This window comes from Ceratina calcarata, unplaced genomic scaffold (assembly GCF_001652005.2).
Source record: "Ceratina calcarata isolate Rehan_Ccalc_2016 unplaced genomic scaffold, ASM165200v1 scaffold16.2, whole genome shotgun sequence".
In the NCBI taxonomy this organism is placed as follows: Eukaryota; Metazoa; Arthropoda; class Insecta; order Hymenoptera; family Apidae; genus Ceratina; species Ceratina calcarata.
This window is the reverse complement of record NW_017137284.1, coordinates 346038-365814: the sequence shown is the minus strand read 5'-3', so window position 1 is coordinate 365814 and position 19777 is coordinate 346038. Positions and strand designations below refer to the sequence as shown.

At 37.6% G+C, this 19777-nt stretch overlaps 1 protein-coding gene across 2 annotated transcripts in view; it reads left to right on the top strand.

Moving 5' to 3' along the window:
• Positions 1 to 19777, top strand: part of LOC108632528 (lachesin) — a 268437-nt gene that overhangs the window by 3889 nt on the left and 244771 nt on the right. The window lies entirely within an intron of this gene.

Sequence of the window (19777 nt, the reverse complement as noted above, 5' to 3'; positions counted from 1 at the left end):
TCATATATTAGGAACTATAAGCAAATATAGTATGAGTAAAATAGAAAGAATAATAGCTCCATTAGTAATAATGGAATGGTTAATCTAATAAATCTGAAGAATACTAAATAAAGTAGTTAATGAAATAATTGAATCTAACGGAATAAACGGTATTAAATCAATGCGGGAACGGCTGAAGTGTTAAGTAAATTGCAATGATATTTTATACGGTTCCAAATTATGTTTGTCGTTCCATCTATTTTCACGTCGCCGACGGCCACACGAACGGACAACGTTGATGATATTAATAGCCGTTAATCCGTCGAGTCGGACAATTAATCTTGAAGTAATTGACACCGGTCGCGTTTATATTTCCCGATCGCTTATAAATTTTATCCGACAATGATTTCCACGGTGCGAAATAAAATCTAGATTACATCCCTCTCTCAATTTATGCATATCGTTCTTTCGTTACATACATTACGTATACATTGTATTTATTTTTGAAAGAGTGAAAGTTTTCTGTTGTTGATGTAACTCTCGCTTGAATAATTAAAATGAAACATAATTAGATTGCAAATTTCTATGGATTTAGGGGAAGTTGTTCAAAATTGGGGTATGATAGTTTTTCAGATAGTCAATAGAATTTAATTTGTATTCCCTTGTTTGAAAAATATTTATGTATGTAACGACTTGTTATCTCATTTATGTCATTTCATGCCGACTTACTTAGAACAGATTCACCAAAATCCTGGGTTTGGTAGTTTTGTAGTTTCAATTCGGTACAAAACAGCTCTAGTAGCATATGTACATATAGTCTATCGACGCACGTATACAGAGATCCTCTCTCGCCCGTTCACGTGCTCACGCTCCGCCGTTTATTTCGTCCTACACACGCTAGGTTAGCGAGGTATAAAAAAAAGCCCTTTACCATGGTTGCATTTGAATTTGGTTTTAGCCGGCGTACGTATGTACGCGACGAGTGGGTGGAAACGAGCGTGTGTATGTGATACAGTGGCTCGTGAAAGTGCACGGGCGTTCACATAAAATACTTTTTTCATGCACGTGCATTATAAAAAAGAATTTGGAATTTTGTTGACTCTGCCTCGACAGTATCCTTTGTAAAATAATTCTGGATTTGTGAAATCACATACCACTATGTGGTACATAACATCTTCCAAAATCAAATACGAAGTTTAAAAAGGAATATTGAATAATTACAGATATTTTAAATGATTATTCTTATTGATTTATATATATACATATATATACATCAAATTAATAATTGATAGTTCATAAATTGCATTAAATATGGTGTCATTATTTTTATGAAACATTATTGTTAAAATTTCAAGGAAGTCATGTAATACGTGATCACTGAAGTTTCTTTTAAATGATTAAATACTTTCGTCGACTGCTGTACCGTTGTCGGATATCCGTTGAATGCGATGTTCATGCACAGCCTAGTTCTCGATATCCTTCCACGCATCGCGTTCGATGGGAGATAGAATTGCGATTTGTTACACGTACGCGCGTGCTGTATAGCCGTGAGAAAGAATATACGCGAATTGGGCCACTGGACCAATACCTCTGCCACGTTTCGCATCCATTCTGTCGCCGCCACTCTCCTCTTTGTTCCACGACACCCCTTTTTTCTTGCTAGATGACGTATTGTTGTCACTGAACGAACTATTTTTTGTTAGGGATTCATAGACAGATTATCATATCTCTTTGGATTATTATTGCTCTTAAGAACATTTCTAATATGAACTTTCAAAGTAACATGATCTCTCGTGATTGATGTACTTATATTTCTCAGTTGTCTGATTTTTATAAAAATTAATTTTTAAATTAGTAAGAGTTCTGCGCTTGACAATGTGAAGAGGAGTGAAAAATTGTGTCATAGTAGATGATCCATGTAGTTGGGGAGATTTTGTTTCAATATAGCGATATTTCAAAATGTGAAATATTATTCAGACAGTAACGCGCGCGATTAAATTTTTCCGACACTGGTTTTCGTTTACGATACATTTCAAACGAGCACTTCACTGAAATTTCGGTTCAATGGTTCTCAACTACAAGTATATACGTGTATGGATATCTGTCGTGCTCGCAGGTCAAAAACAGGTATTTAATGCGCGATAATAAGAGGATTTAAATCACATTACACTTGTTTTATTTTAAAGAACATTCATTATTCTTTATTGAATATTTTACTGTACTTTGCATTATTATTACTGGAATTTGTAAAAAAATGTATAGAAAGTATGTAAAAAATATATGCGAAATATCCACAATTCATCTTTGCAAAGTATATGCAAAACAGTGAAGTCAATTATGCAATGTATAAATATTTTCATTTATTTTATATAATTTATTTACTATAATTTGCAATACAATATGTATATAGCATTTTTTCCATGTTGTCAATAGTAAGTAGATGTCTTCTCTTCCTGAAGATTAATTTGCATGCTGAAAATATCCTTTCAACATCATAGGACATAATTAGTGCATGTGTGCACTTTTTCCAATATCGTGGATGAATATTTGGACTTTTAATAATGCAACGACTCTGAATACCAGCCAATGTTTTGCTTATTTTGTACTCATTTTATGTTTAATTATGTTAGTTAATCCGTTGTCTAGACTATAAATTTTTCCGAAAGTATAGTGGCAAGTAAATTACGCTTTCTTTAACGCGACAATAATGAAAATCGCATTTTGATTAATTTCCCCGATAAGAATTTAATCGAAGCGGTCGGGGTCGCGTGTGCATTGAAAACAAATCTGCTCGCATGCACGTGTGTGTTTGAACTTTCACTTTATTTCCTGTGCGTATTAGCTAGATTAATTGTAATTCGAATTCGCTGTCGGAATGCACATAATCCTTGCAGGGCACATAATGCGCGCTGGTGCACGATTCAAAATGGTAAATTACCGATTTGCAGATAATTGTCATGTTCCCATCGCTACCTCTCTCCCTTTTTCGTTTCCCTACTCATACACGTGGAGAGAAAGAGAGAGAAAGATGGAAAAACGGATAGGAAGAGAGAAACTTCGCCCATGTACCGCAATTGTATCGAAATATCGTCGATAGCTGTTATCGATGCTAATACGATTATCGCGAGCTGCTATCACGGAAAATTGATGCGTTTTTATTGTAATGTACCCGAAAATTCGCTACCACGTTATATTGAATATTCTCGACTAAAACTCCATTTTCTAACAATTTTTCAATATGTACGATGTCCATATCATCGAATTTTCCTACCTTATCAAGTTCACAAGTGTCGATACGTATAAAGTGAACTATGATGAATCTAAAACGTTTGATTATGATCAGAATCAAACATTTCAAGTGCATATTATGATTATGATCAAACATGTTAGATTCTTCANGTATTTTATATTGAGAATGGGATTTCGAGTAAGACGCGGACGTTAGAACTCCTTCGTAGATACACGGATATTTATATTGGTTTCACTCTCTGTCATTTCATCACGGTTCTGTGAATTTTTAAGGCTGATGATTATACCGACTAATGATGTGCTGAAGTACATGGCGCGCTTACGCGACTTGTTCAACACTCAACGTGATAGTCCCGACGGCTTCACCTTATGGTTATTAAAACATTAATGAAGATTATTTCACCGGCCCCTATAATTGTGTCAGTCGAGTGGGAAATCTGTAAGGGGGATAACAGAAATTACGTGTGTGATCAAATTATTATGATTCTAATTGTAAGTAGTTTATTAAAATTGCGTATCAAAATATCTAAATGAGTTTACGACCTCTGTCATTATGGATCCAGCAGGTACTAGAAATTTTAAGCATCGTAAGAAATCCTTGTTGAGAAATAACAGGGATAATAACTATCGAGAATTAATAATATCGTTAGTACACGAAGTATACTCAATACATTCTATTAGGTTGTGTAATCAATTCCCGCGTTTCTTCTATTTTATTTCTTCCATATTTTGTGTTTTGTTAGGTAAAGTATATAATAATATAGAATTATAACATATAATTGTGATTCATATAATATTTTCACAATGATTCTTATAATATTTGCTCTTACTTTCTCTGTTTTTTTGTGCGAACCCAGAGGAAAAGGTGTGATTTCGGTTACCCGTGTCGTGAAATGAAATTCTCGTTACCTTAATAAACGACTCGTTATAAACAGCGGGACGCGCTCGTGGTAAACGCGTCAATTACCGTCCCGCTTCGTTGGTTCGTTTAATACAATCTGTCACGCGCAAATAAAACAATCCGCAACTATCAAACGCACTATGCCAACTTAAGTACGTGTATTTGAAACACGGTACCGCTCACATACACGCAATCCATGCGCGTTTCGGGCCGAGAATTTGATTTTCAAGTGATGCTCGAGCATTGCGTCACGGCGCGTCCGCGCGCCGCTGCCGGTATGCATCGGTCAGCTCGAGTCTTCCGCGTGTGCGCGAGCGTGCATGTACAGAAAACAGATGATTGTCAGAAGTGCGTTCGGCGCGTGTAGCTGAAATGATATGGAAATTAGCCGTAGGCTCGAACGCGTTACGGAACGCCAGCTTGCGTCCATCTTTCTGTGCCGAATACGTGGCCAGAATAAAGAATGTATAGGTGAAACTCGGAAACAGAGAATTTATTAAACAGATTTATCTACAGTGACTGATGTTGAAAAGAAAATGATTCGAGTTATTATACGATATTTTATACTGTTGGAGCGTAGGGATATATGTATTTTATTTTTACAACGAATTGGACGAAATGTCGCAGGTGTTTTTCCCATGATTTCTCAGAATAAGGAGACGAGGGAACGAAACTGTCGGATCGAAGTTTTCTACATTTTTAATTCTACTGAACTTCCTATTGGAACGAAGACAATGTTAGGTACGTTAACCGAATTATTCGTTAGGGCTTCTAACTTATTCTGACGGATCGGCTCCGGGCGAGAAAGAAGTAAAAATGAATTGGGGGAAAAGATAGATTGATATGGCAAAGGAAAACGGGACAGTTCTCCTGACGGGTTCAGGAGCAAGGAAAAGTTAAGCGAGATATATTGGAACTGGAACTCGCGAAAGGAATAGTTATTTCAGAGAACTTCTCTTTGTTATTAAGTTATGTTATTGGTGGATGATGGCTGGATATTAATCGTGTGTATTAGTCATGGGGTGGACGAAGGTCGATTAGGAATTGTTGTTAATAAGCAGCTCCTAATCGCGAATATCATTAATAAAAATAACGAAAGAAATAGGGAGAGAATTGAGACTTGAGAAAATGTTAATACGGAATGACGGGGGTGGTTTAGAAAACTCTGTATATCAGTCTTGAGAACTTCAGTCTACATTTTTAATTTAATAAATTATGGGAAAATCGTCTGCTAAAATTTGCTCATTTTGTTTCATATTTCTTATTGATTCACCTTGCAAGAATTAAGATTACTTTTAATAATTTCTAATAAAGGCTAAAAATCGCGTATTTCTTGCAGACATTCAGACGAATCGTGAGTAGATTATTACGGGTCATAATTTATTCAACAAACATTTTTTCGGGCGTGCTCTACGTATCTATGTTTTTCCTAATAAAATTCATTCTCGAAACGAGAATGCGTTACTTTAACCGCGAAGTTCCTCCGTAAAATTCTCTCGGCTCCCATTTAGCTTAACCCCGTCCCGCGGCGCGTATGCAAATGAACGTCGATACGTGTGTACGATGACCTCGACGAGATTGCGGGATGAGAGAATTGCCGAGGTACCGGACAGGCGCTGGTCCAAACCGTTGAAATGGTAGCCGGTGCACACCGCAATTCGCTAATTGTTTTTCAATTCGTAACAATCGATAGCTCGCGGCGCACGGTTACTAGTTTGTCACGGGGGGAGAATCTAACTTTTCCGCTTGAGTTACCTCTTTCTTCATGAAATTATATTTCACACACAATCGCCAGTAAATAAAAAGAATTAAAAATATTATAATTCGAAAGATTTTTAGTACAGATCCGTGCATATTTAAAATTGTCAGATTGAAAATCTTGTTTTCTAAATTATTATGATATACTTATTTCGTACGAGACTCATTTGGTCTGTACTAATTATTGGAATGCGGCAATGACGGTCGCATTAATTTAATTAATTAACGAGACGTAACTCAGAAGTGTTCCCACCTTCGACTGTACATGTATCCATCTCCTAAGTAATCAAAGTAAATTATTTGCTCGTATATAACTCGTAACCTCTCTGCACTCTCAAATACGAATGTAAGTCTTCCATCGAACTTGTGCAAATTGCGATCTTTCAATATCAATAATTCCAAAACTTCTACCCACTTTGGTGAATAATATTTTCCACGTGTTTTGTATTTTTATTCTGATATTTATTATTGACGCAACAGTATTATTAATTTTATGATATAAGTTTAAAAATGAGTTTTGTATAAATGAAATTGGGCTTGTGCAATATTTTAACATAAAGAAATACTGTTGTCATATTTGTTATTTTTAACAGCACAGACTATGTATATATATATATATATATTATTAGATTGACGCATATGGGACGTTGACCTGGTCCTCGGAAATCGCGTTCTGCCTCTGGTGTAATCTTAAATCAAATCATGAATTAATGAATATGCAATTTTCTATTTTTGTTATAAATTGCAATTTCATATTGCATCATAGACCTGGACAATTGCAACTTGATCTTTGCTTGGAAACTTTCTTCTTTCATCTTACTTTTACAATGGGTTGATATTCAACTGAAATAGAACAGCGGATGAAATTAGAAAACTACTTATAATTCGTAATAATGAAGTAAACCTAAAAATGGATGGGAAGATGTCTCAAAATAAATAACAGATGTCATGAAACATTGATTTTGATTGAAGGTTTCGCCATTTTGTGCTAAAATCAAGGGGCGCGGTAGCGGCCCGAAGGCAAGTTTGAGGCCCGTCAGGGGGCAGCATTGCCGTCGGGCACCGCGTACCCTTATATACACGTAAATTCGACATTTTGAATTTCTTTCGTGAATATTAATTGTTTCCTCTGTACTTTCTTAATGCTTTAATGTCACAATACACTTTTTTTAGACTACTTTACAANGTACACTGTATAGTATGGTACACTGTATAGTATGGTACACTGTATAGTATAGTACACTGTACATCTATTATCTATTATCTAGATAATATTATCTATTATCTTGTTACGAGGAGTTTAATCATTTGCGAACATGTATAAATTAATTTAAACAAATGTATACGACTGTCGTGTTTGACGAAAAAGACGTTTCGTGTCCACCGATGTAACAGATGAAAGTCTTGAATTTAGGTGAAGTTTTCTATCAGACAATAAATTCGACAGGGGTCAGCGATGCTAATTAGGCGGGGTATATTCGCGCGGTGAACGTGGCACGGTTAAATTATCCTTCGTCAGTTAGCCACATCCGAGCCATGACCGGGCAACAATGGCTAATTTATAACATAATGCCCCGGTATACGGATAGTTGCCCGGCCATTTATTCACATTAACCGTTATATCCGTTTCCATCTTACGCTTTCGAAATATTTATCGTATCTCGTTATGATAAAGCGCAAATTCCACCGGATGCGTTTCACTTTGGAACCTTATGTATCATCCCCCGCGAGCATTCGGAGCACGCGATCTGCGATTTCAATTTATTATCTTGATAGCGTTTCTTCGTTGCTCTTTCATTTGCCAGATCGCCATATGAAATATACAGGATGTCCCAGAAGAAGTGTTAGAGCCGAAGAGAAATGATATTGAAAATGATAAGTGTTTGTGAACAACAATTTCCTTTGCCAAAACGCAGAGTGAGGCATAGTTTTTAAATAATTAACGAAAAACATTGACCCGTATCCGAGCAAACCTATCCGTGGCTAGGCGCGGGCCTTACGCGTGCTCTCATTGGTCAGCGTTTTTCGTTAATAATTCAAAAACTATAGTTCACTTTGCATTTTGCCAAGCAAAATTATTGTTCAGAAATACCTATAGAATTACCCCTTTTCAGCTCTAACACTTTTTCTGGGACACCCTGTATAGATGAACATACTATATTCAGTTGTCGTAGCAAAGAAAACTGAAATGTTTCATAATCGTTTATCGAGGCAAAGTTGTCGTCGTATGTAGGTCGAGAAAAGACGACGAAAACGTGGACATCCGAAATCCGTTTTGGTTTTCGGGTCGAGCTGTTTACGTACTATCGACGAGCCATGAATGACGCGGGCAGAGCAATCCAAGCAGGATTCATAATGTTTTATCATTATTTCTGATCACTTGCTAGTGCGTGTAATATTGATTTTCCAATAGTATGAATGTGAACTGAACGGCCTGTTTGAAAATTCGTCTAGTTTGCACTTGCATTAGCTATTTCAATTTATAAAACCCAGGGCAATATATGTAGAGTATTCCAAAAGCTTTGCGTTTAGTCGCGACTGCTTTATTATAACAGAAATACTATTCGTGGAATTCAGGTTTTTATCACAATTTTAGTAGCCCAAAAATTGCAATCATGACGGAACGTGAAAACGTGAAGAATTTTTTAATAAATTATACGCGGATATATTTTATCTGATTGTCCGAGTTATTTTGAAATAAATTCTAGTGACAGATTTTATTAAAGTTTATCTAGATTGTTTCACTTCCATATTCAATTACGAAATAATAGCCGATGACATGAAATAGTTCCTGTGTAAAATTTCTGGTCAACGATATGCTAAAACTGTACACCAGAGAATGACTGGAAAACTATATATAAAAATGTGCCTAAACCAAAAGTTGTATATTCAAAATAATAGGTGTTCTATCTAAATAAAACTATGTTCATTGTCAATACGTCAGTGAAATAAAAATTAACATTTCGAATGTTCTTTTACGAATGAATATAATGTTACGTTATTTTTTACAATTATTTACTTCGCGAGTTTTGTATAATGATCGAATCCTGACGTCAAATAGCAGTATATTGACTTTATCCCAATTTTCGGTTTAGGTGCATTTTTTCGCAGCTAATTAGAAACCTAAGGTGTCCAGTCACTTCCTGGAGGGTTACTAGGTGTTCAAGTAGAACTTGAAATCCAAGCAATTGCCTGAATACTGAAATTACCTTATTTAATAGCTCGTAAGGTTTTCGTTTATAATTACACTGGAACGTGAGTACGTGTGCTTTATGGAACGTGAGCCGTGAGCAACGTTAAGAATGACAAAGGACGCGATACGTCAAAAGAAAGTCAGCCATAAATCGCATGATTAGAATGACGTATAGCGGCGACATGGAATAAGTTAGTCGAGGAGCCTAAAACGCGGATGCAACCGGACGAACGAGTTCTGTTTAGTTCGGATTTAAGTGCCTGGAACAGTCATGAGTTTCCATTAATTCAATACGCAGCTGCCCACCTGTTAATGCGTCGCGAACATGTAAACTGCTAATAAATAATCCTATAAAGCTTTAACGTGAACCGATGGTAAGCAGCTTCCACTGTTAAATAATAGGGCAGTGCATTCGTAGTATTTGTGTTTGCATTTCGTAACTTCAATTTGAAATCAAACACTATTTACTTAGGATGTTAATTAGATTTTATATATTTAATTTTATATCATTATTTCACATTTTATGAAATTACTTTAGAAAATTTAGTTTTGCAGTTAAATTCGGAAATTAAATAAGTGACGTTCACCTGATATCTCGACGAGAAGTGTGACATCTCTTTCGAGGTAGAAATTGTCTCAATACCTTGGGAGTTGGTAAAAACTCGCGAAAGTACTGGATCCTCTTCTTTCCGTCACACGTTCGCGTCCCCTCATCTTTTCCTCACCTCGTTCCTTCCTTTTGATGTATTATGAATTGGAAATCACATTAGAATACGCTACACATACATATGAGTGCATTAAGGGAACAGGTGGTGATATGGATTCTCTTAGCATATTTCAATATTCGCCACCACCGGGATTTGATTTAGTTGGTAATCGTGGCCGCAGTTGCGGCCGCGTGTGTGCTGCTGATCAATTCGGTAATGATTCAGTGGCTTCACTGGAGGCTAAAAACCGTCCAGTGTACAAGCGGTACTAAAGAAATGTAATCAATTCTTGAGGATCGATCGTTCTTCCTTGTAATTGCTTTGTCGATTTTCTTTCTTTGGATTAAATCGTGCGATTAATCTTGTCCCTCACGCCGACTTAGTTCCTGGCTAAATTAATTTGTACCCAATATCCCCTGTTTAAAGTTACATTTTTTCAATTCTTCTCTAAAGTTCTCATGCTTCTGTCAGAAGAAAATGTATGTATATAGCATACAAACATTGGATGTTCAAAATGCTACTGCATGTGTAATGAAATATATAAAACAAAAAATATACTGAATTATACAAGAATATCTTGCCAGTAGAGTAGCGTATGTTAAGAAAGGCTGTAATCTCTGGTTTTATTGTTATGGTTTCTTGTTTGAATCACTGTTTCATCTATTACGAGATAAGAGTTAGAGCCATTACACGAAGGGTTGATTAATACGTGGAAAGTTTGGCCTTATCTCCATTCGATCGACTTCTTCAACATTCGTTCTTCCCCTTCGCGACTATGGCCCTAACGCTCTCGATCATCTTTGAAAGTCGCGTGTAATCCGAGGGTCGGCGGAGATTGGCTGTGCAAGTCGTTCTAATGAGATAAGTTCGCTCATTGTGCCTCACTTCTAATATCCTTCTTCCACCGGCAAGATCGTTAACGACCGAAATGTGTGTATTGTTCGTCCGTCGCTTCCGGCAATTTTACTCATCGTGTTTCGCCGATGATACGAGGAATATATCATCGATCGTTGATATTCGCTTATCTATCTGTCAGGATGTTCAACAACCCGATGTCTGGTCGTTAGACGATGCAATCGAAATGATCAGATTGCTAACAGGAAATCTAAATATCTACCTATAAATAACGTGAATATTTTAACATCGAAACGTGTTGAATAAGAAATAAAGAAAAAGAAAAACTATTTCAATTTTAGAGAAGTTAAGTGTTTCCGTTTGTATTTAATGATTTAGTGCCTGGCACTTAAAATATACATTGAGATTATAAATACATAAATCACGATAAATGTGCAAAGACTTAAATTGATCAAACTGTGTTGGGCTGAACTTAATGAACAAACCAGATTCTCAGATACTCTGTTCAAGAAAGAACTAAGCACATTTTCCACCACGGCGCTACGCCATTTGTCGCGAAATATCAGCTTAAAAGGGTGATTTTATTTTTTGATAAATTGCATCGTTAATCGGCTCTGGCCGAGGTTAACTCCGTGCCCGGAGGGTTCAAATCTGCTCCACCGTCGCTTCTTCCTTCCCGTTCGCTGTTTTTTATACACGTATTTTCGCAATTGGAAATTTCTCTTGTTCTTTTTTTTATCGATTCACGTTGCATTAGGAGATTAACGTGTTGCTGATACGGTCGATCATCGTACCTCGATGAAATATGCTTTTTTTTCATTCGTTCTAGCAATCGTACAAACGAATTAATGCGCCGTCGTATCTAATTAAACTCAATCATTCAAAATGTAGAATGCAAATAATTTTCCTTTTGTTCAAGACTCTGGCCTTTACTTGTTTAGATATAATTATGTTAAATTAATTCAGAATGAAACACCAATCAATTTCCTTCCCGGAGATGAAATCAGCAGCTCAATCTCGAGTAATTCCTCCTTGCTAGTTTTAATTTAAAATATCAATTTCGCTGTACATCTGCACGCACGGATCGTATAATCGTCAGATCGAATCACCAGTTATCGACGACGGGACGACGTAATAACACCGAAAAAAAGCCCATTCATTCGAACCGAGCGGGGCAGCTTCGGATTTTCTTCCAGCGAGCGCTCCTGCCGCTGCCGGCTGCTGATACAGTGAATACGGGAATAATTGAATTCGATGCCAATTTGTTTGATACGGTCAGCAAGGAAACCTCTCCTTTATTTCACTTGACCGATTTATCCTTTTGCAATGTCCCTGTGACAGTTTACTCGCACACTCTGAAGAAATAGTTCAGATAAGAAGCGAAGCACATTGCATCTAATCAACCAAGGAAGATCTTTTACGAAATCATCTTGCACCTTCTTTATTTCTGTCAAGTATCTGAGATCCCATATTATAGAAGAGTTGATTCTATTATTACCTGAAAATGTTTCATTATAGTGTTTCAACTTGTCTACTTGGAAGCTATTAATGTTCTCCAGGCGAAACCAATTGCTATTTTTGTTTGGGATGCGAAGTGGTTTGAAGCTATCTGATAAGAGTCCAATTTTGTAAATGGGACTCCTATGAGCGAGTATTTAATTATGCGAATATTGGCTATAATTAACTGATTATATTTGATCGAAATTGTCGAAAAATGAGTAGATATTCCGTATTGGCCGTCTATACGTAGAATCGAACGCGATTCGCAACATGTAAATTGAAGAGAATGACAGCGTAATTAAAATCGACTCGCTGATCGAGAACCTTTCTCACGTAGGATTTCGTTAATGGTTGCACGTGGCCCGGTCTGGATATGCCCGCGGTAATACCTGTTAATGCGTTGCTACGTAATTATCGTTACAACACTACCCGATAAATTTCGTTGATCTGATGCGTATCGCTGTAACCTGATTTTCGTACGGGCCGGCGAACGCGATAAATAATCATTCGGCCGCTCTTTAGACCTCGTCCAATTTGCCAAAATTACGCCAAGTAAAAGCTGTTCCAATGAAAAATTTATTGCATCGTTACATGCGATTAGTTATTGCTTTTAATTCATAACTCGTACTCAGTATGTTTGTCAAAGAGCATGATTATTAGACTGCAGATTTTATCCATTTATTGAAATGATTGCACGTTGTGTATAAACTAATGACCCTCCAAAGAGTGACTGGACACTTAAATGATGATTTCTGATTATCTGCGAAAAAGTGTACGCTCTCACTCACACTATCATTACTACGTATTTGAATAAACATGCACAATTAAAAATACTTGTAACATTAATACATTCCTTATTATAAAAAGAATTACAAACATTATTTATTATTATTACATAAAGTGGGGTGTGTGTGTGTGTGTATCAACTTAATAAATTATTATACTAAAATTTGATACATTGATACAATATTTTAACTTCCCGCAGTGAATTTTGTAGATATCTGATATTATTTATACGTCGAGCTGTCGATGTTTAATTGTTTTTGGGTAGTGCTTGAAATTCAGTCGGAAATGATTGAAAATGATATCCTGTAGCTGGCAGGCTTCACTCGCATAACGACGTTTCGTGGAAACTTTTCAATGAGGGGACGACTCGATGTTATACTTGAAACGAGACATCTCGAGCATCGAGAGTGCAGATTAAAAATCGTTTTTTTTTTTAACGTCATACAGTTGAACGTACTCAAGTGCTATTTTTATAAATGAAAACAGTTGCTTTGTACAGAAATAAATATGAAATCGAGAGACCGACACGATTTGTTTGATATGGCAATTTGTAAAATCATGTTCAGGCAATTCATTATTAATTGTACAATACACAGTATAAATCCGAGCAGGAATTTTATCTAGAATCGAGCATTTTTTTTTTTTAAACTGCTATTTAATCTGCTGACGCTGACACAGATGAATTGATTCGATGGAGAATCACGTTTTCGAGCGCGGCTATTTGGAACGGAAAGCGTAAAGTCCCCTTCGGATAAATCGGTTCGTATCGATAGTTTCAGTTTTTACTCTGGCAGCTTACGCGTTGCAAAAAATCGCTGCGCTCGGATCATGCGTCATATTGCGCACGCACTTGAAAGGGAAAAGCAAATGAGGATGCACGACTGCGTCCTTTTCATTCTCTCTCTCTCTCTCTTTCTCTCTCTTTTTTTTTTAATATTCAACATACGATCGCAGACACGCACGTACGCACGTATGACAGTGTACGCGGTTCATTTCCTCGCTCGGAAATTGCGCTTCGAAAATCCATTTTCAATCCCTCAGCGTGCATAGATATGACTCGCACTGCGCTTTCCTTGTGCGCACGAATATCCATCCCTTGCATCGGTTCGCAATTTTTCATCTGCGAATTATTCACTTTTGTTCTTTTTCGTGATGCGATGAGAATTGAGAAGAAGTGTTATGTTATTTTATATAGAAGTATTAATATTATTTATTTATTGCACGGATTAACAAGAACATCTTTTTATACACATCGGAATATAAATCTAAACGAGCAATAGAATTAATATAATGTTAAATACTCTTCGAAGAGTTCTGATGCATAATAAGACACGGTGTCCTTATAGAGACATACTTAAAATGCAACAGGACAAGCCTTTGACTACATACATAATTGCTGCTGTTTGGTCACGTGTAGATCCCCAAGGTAGAGCTTAGGTACTTGATGTTGGTTACGCATTTTTAACATTGGAAGCATATGGAACTGGCGGTCCATATGTAGTCAAAGGGACAAGCGCATTGTATAAGGTTAACAATGTACGCGGATTGTTGAAATTGATACATGATCTTTTAAGAAAACCCAATAATCTAGAGGCAGTGTTAGCTACAATGCTAGGTGTATCAAAGGATAGCTTCGAGTTAATAAGTACGCCAAGGGTTTTGACAATGAAGGACACTACAACCGTCGATAAGGATAGTTAAATAAAATTGGGTTACAGCTCTCTCTCTCTCTCTCTCTCTCTCTCTCCAATGGAAACGAGTGACGGAGCATTTGTTAACATTTAAAATCATGTCGTTATTAATGCATCAAATTTGAAGATTATGAATGTTCTCTTGTAGCTTCATAGCACCCTATACTACTTTTTTATGATTGCGCAATTGTATAACTTTGAAGATACTGAAATAATGATATGCAATACTAAAAATGTATGTTATCTCTGATAAGGATAAGAAAAATTTCAATCTCAGTTTAATTTTGCATAAAAATTGGCTTAATAATGCGTGAGAAACGAACATCGTCACACTCGCGACGAGTCGTGTAACGGCTGAAGTTACCCCAGCTGAGAATATTCCCGTTACACGGGGTAAATCTTATTCCGGCATAAAAATGTTCGTCGTTCGCGATTTAATAATAGAACGCGAAACGCTTCCATCCGTATATCCGACTAAGATTCAAGAAGCGGTCCGGATTATGAAGCCCCGAATCCGTCTCCGTGGCAAAGAAATACAATTTTTCGAGTAAAGTACGCGTTGCGCGGTGAAAATCCCGGCAAAGAAGCTTCCCAGCTGTGCGTCTCGAGCTACACCCGGCTACAATGATTTAAGAAAGTATTCATATACTGCGATGCATTTAAAATAATCAAACATCAAATTATACATTAATAATGTTGATTGAGAAAACAATTCCGTGAAACAATTTGAAACGACGATTTTGTATAGATTTTTCCATGTTTTGCAGAAAGATCCGCTGTCTAGTAATCAGTTTATTACAGATAAAATTATACAACAATTAAATTGTTTTAATCGAAAACATGACAGTGCAGACGTGGTTTTGTCGGTTACTGTATCTCCTGACGAACGAATGAAGTGGCGCGCGAGGGGCTCGCGGGAATCTGTTCTATATAAATAACTCGTATAAATGTGTGTTCAATTGAATCTTCGCGGAGGCACACGCCTCATTTCGCGTCTCGAGGAGAACGAGCCGGTCGAGTATGTACGTAGAGGGAGTTTGGGCGAGAGCGAATGGCCGGGACATTCTTGTTATTTTGGTGGCGAAGCAAGTATAGGCACTAAAGCACGCTTGGCCTACGTAGAGGAGGAGGAGGAGGAGGAGGAGGAGGCCTCTTCGTACGAAGTTTGAGGCCACTTCAACCGCGGCCGACTCACAAATTGGACCCGCAGTTTGGTTAAAGTATAATTGGCGTTCGTTTCTGATAACGAAGCACCGCGTGCAGGTGCAGAAATTCGTCTTTTCGTTCAGGAACGCGCCTCGTTTCTATCGTTAGGCACCGGTTCATGTTCTGTGAGATCGGAGCCAAGGTATTGTGAGGATTCTTTTAAGCTAGATCCTTTATTTGGATTTTCATCAAATTCTCTTTAAAATTGAAATTCCAAGAAAGTATTTCTAATTTGATAAGAGGGTCCTGTTATTTGCCGGTAGAAATGATACGAAGAGAACAAATATTAATACGAGTGTACATATTTATTATTAGTATTTGGGAATATTATTTGAGCTGAACAAACGGATGCTTGTACCAGTAAATATTATATTTGGTCCATGAAAACATTGAATCAAATTAAGCTTTTGATACATTTGACAGTGGATTAACATCTTTATAAGATCGTCAAACTGAATTAAGATCGCAATGTGGCATCAAATATCTCTTTGATAATTTTTAATACACAATACGAGATCATATCCTTATATAATTTTCATCATATAACTGCGTGGGTATTATTGTTAATTAATCGTAGAATTTCGGCTCGGTGCCTTTAAAGAAAATTTTTCTATCAAACGCCGGATTTCGAGTAGCGCCGGATATCTGATGTCCTACCCCCGTCGCACATTTGTATGTATCTCGGAGGACTCGATATGTTCGCTACAAAAGCGGGCGAAAGGTAGTATCCTTTTGAGAATTCACAGAGGGTATGGAAGTCAGAGATGGCACGGTAGCGAAGAGAAATAGGTGGAAACGCAATTGTGTGGCATACAGTTCTCTCCTTCGTGTCGTATTTTCTATATACCTAGCAGGTACACCGGCTCGTGGTAGCCTGAAGAATAAATTGACATCTGTCAATTTCCTGCTGGCGCATTCATAGACATTAAACGCAGTTTCTTCTGTTTCATTTAGCAATACCCCGAGGTTGCGACGGAAATTTCGTTGTCACTCTTGGATTCACGACGCTAAACCGATTTATATACAGAAAAGAATGAGAGGATAGCAAACAGAATTATTTATTTATTTGCATCATTAGTGGACATGTGCTCATCCTGTATAAGCACTCTTCTGTATTTGCAATAATTGTGAATAATTTGTGAAATATTGATTTTTATGATAATAGCATTTATATTTTATATATTAAAAGCATTTGACTACTCTCACCATCAGACATGCTGTTGTAATCGTTGAGTACTGTGATTAAGTTAAGATGCTTTCATCCAACTGCACTTTGTATTAAGTATGAGTGAAAGTAGCGAAGGGAGGTGAGCACAAAGCAGATTATCGTGCAGATCCATGTACGCGCATAAGTAACATACGTAGAGAAGTTCCGGCGTTGGGAAAGTTGTAGAAAAGCGGTCGAGAGAGGAGAAGAGGCGAGGTAGTCGCGTGTTCGAGGCATGTTGCTGTCGGGAGTCATCTCGATGGGGATCGGAGGCCCTGCGCCTGACTGTTTCATATTTAAAGTATATTTTCGACGATGGGACATCTATTGACGTGGCCGAAGGCGGGCGCCGCGGCGCGGGCCGCGACAATATATACCCGGTGCCGCGGAAGGAAGCATCATTTCCGGTGACTTCTCCGATGAAGAAACCTGCCAGTCAGAACCAGCCCCCACGGTCTGGCCCGGCTTACGGCTTACTTACGGCTTGGTTCATGCCTCTCTACACCTGGTTGGATGTGTATAGGCATCGAATACCGACAGACCGCTAGCTACTATCTACTATCTCCCTTCCGCGAAATCTTCTGCCCGTTTCGTTTTTATAAAAGTTGCGACCTGATCGATCGTCCTTCTTCTTCTCGTTCACCTTTTGCGTTATCTGCTCCCCTTTTCACGTTTCTCTCTGCGTCGTACCATCTCACTGCGTCCACTTGGCTTTAGTTGAAACGCCCAAGACGTTACGATTCCGTCGGATTTAAGTTGCAATTCAATTACAAAACCTTCTCCAAATGTTTCATACAATTAGAATATCTTTATTTCTCATTTTGCAAAGAGATTGACAGAATGTAGTACATTATACGATGCATAAAGAACGATGATTATTATATTGCGGAGCCAATCAGTCGTTGTCGGTGGGCCTCGGTCACCAGATTCGTGATTTCAAGCAAACATTTGTCGTCGGCCACGTCGCATCGTACTGTGAAACCGTGCACAGCCACGGGTATATTCACGTCGTACAGGTACACAGACACACACACACACACACACACACGTGGTCGAGAGGGTGAGCCCGAGAGCATTGCGCGGCAAGAGTTCGACCGCGCAATCCGCAGCCGGAATACTAACTCACCTAATACAATCAATTATTTCCCGCGGAACATTCTCTCCTTCTGTTTTACTTCGAGGGTGGATGCACCGTCCCCGATCCACCCTTCTCAATCCTTGCCTTCTATCTTTCAACCTCGTTCTCACCGCTGAATTCTAGGATCTCTTTTATGTACCACTGATAGATACGGCCAGTTACACCTTGAATGGCTTTACTAGATTTTGAGACATCGAATGGTCATTTTTATGTGAAATTATTCAGTATTTAATGATTATGCACATTTATTGTAAGGCCTAAGTTTGTTTTTCAACATAAAATTAAAGATCGTCATTGTCGAGTATAGAATTTCTTTGATTACAATCAGTAAATGGTAGATTATAGATTTTTATAACTTGCATAATTATAATTGAACATTTATTAGAATTCTTATTAAGTCAGCTGTATGTATTCATCTCTGTAATGAACGCCATACCACGTTTGGAAATAGATATGTTCACTATAGGAACGTGCATTCATCTATGTATACATATGTACTTATATAGATAGTAATCGATGTTTGTGGATTGTTAGGAACCGAGAAATTACTGTGCAATTAATGAGTTTTCTTTTGAATCCGGTTCTCACGGAAGTGTTGAACGGTTTCAATGGGATCGTAGCTGAATCGATATTACAAACTGTAACTGGTCGTTCGAGGAGCAAGTAGAAGATGTACGTTTATAGTCAGACGCTCGATTATACGAATCGAAGAACGGTGAAATAGGGAATTCAGGTAGTGAAATTTCAATTTAAGAAGAAAAGTCATGTTCTTTATAAATGAAATCATTTTATTGGGTCATAAGAATACAATTTCTTTGGAATAATCAGTGTACAATTTTCATTTTTTACTTCAAACATAGGAGTTTTGGGAAAGTTTGCTCTGTAGTAGCTACATGTAATTGACAGTTTGGTATATTCCCTTGTTAGTCCAATAGACTTGAACAATCTCGTCCTAACGATCATCGAATCGACTTAACAATGAAAGAGTACACAGAAAAAAATGTTTCTCAATCTCAACGGTGGCCTATCGCAGTTTTTTTGATCGAACATCACGCAGGCGAGGCGGACAGGCGGTCGAAACGATAAATCAAAAAGTTTCTTCGCAGATTTAAGAAGCCACGTTGCGGTAGGGTAGAGAGAGGCCGTCGGCAGCCTCCGATATATCGCGTATAATTACTTTCGTCTGCTCGATCCTTCGGGATACATCGCCTACTCGTTGCAGCTGTTACTTCTTGTTACGCTCGCGAAACTAGCTGCATGCTTCAAGTTCCAACGTCACAGCCTGCCTCGAGAGCACTTTCTACGAAGGCTGGGTTGGACGAAACGGCGCGACGATTTTCAAAGTGGGGAAGGGGGGAAGGACAAGGTGAGAACAAGGGACGAACACGTACATCATTACGTTTGGGAACTGGCTTAAGGATGTATTGGCTATACAGACAATCCTAAAAGTTTATGTAGTTTAGAAAAATGCATTTCCTATAATTAAAAAGAAATCAGACGTCGGAAGAATAATGCTAATAATAAATAGCTACGTGCTAAAAAGTATAGAAGGAAATATTCAATTAATTATTGATGCTGGCGAAAAGCTTTCTATACAGAAATTTTAG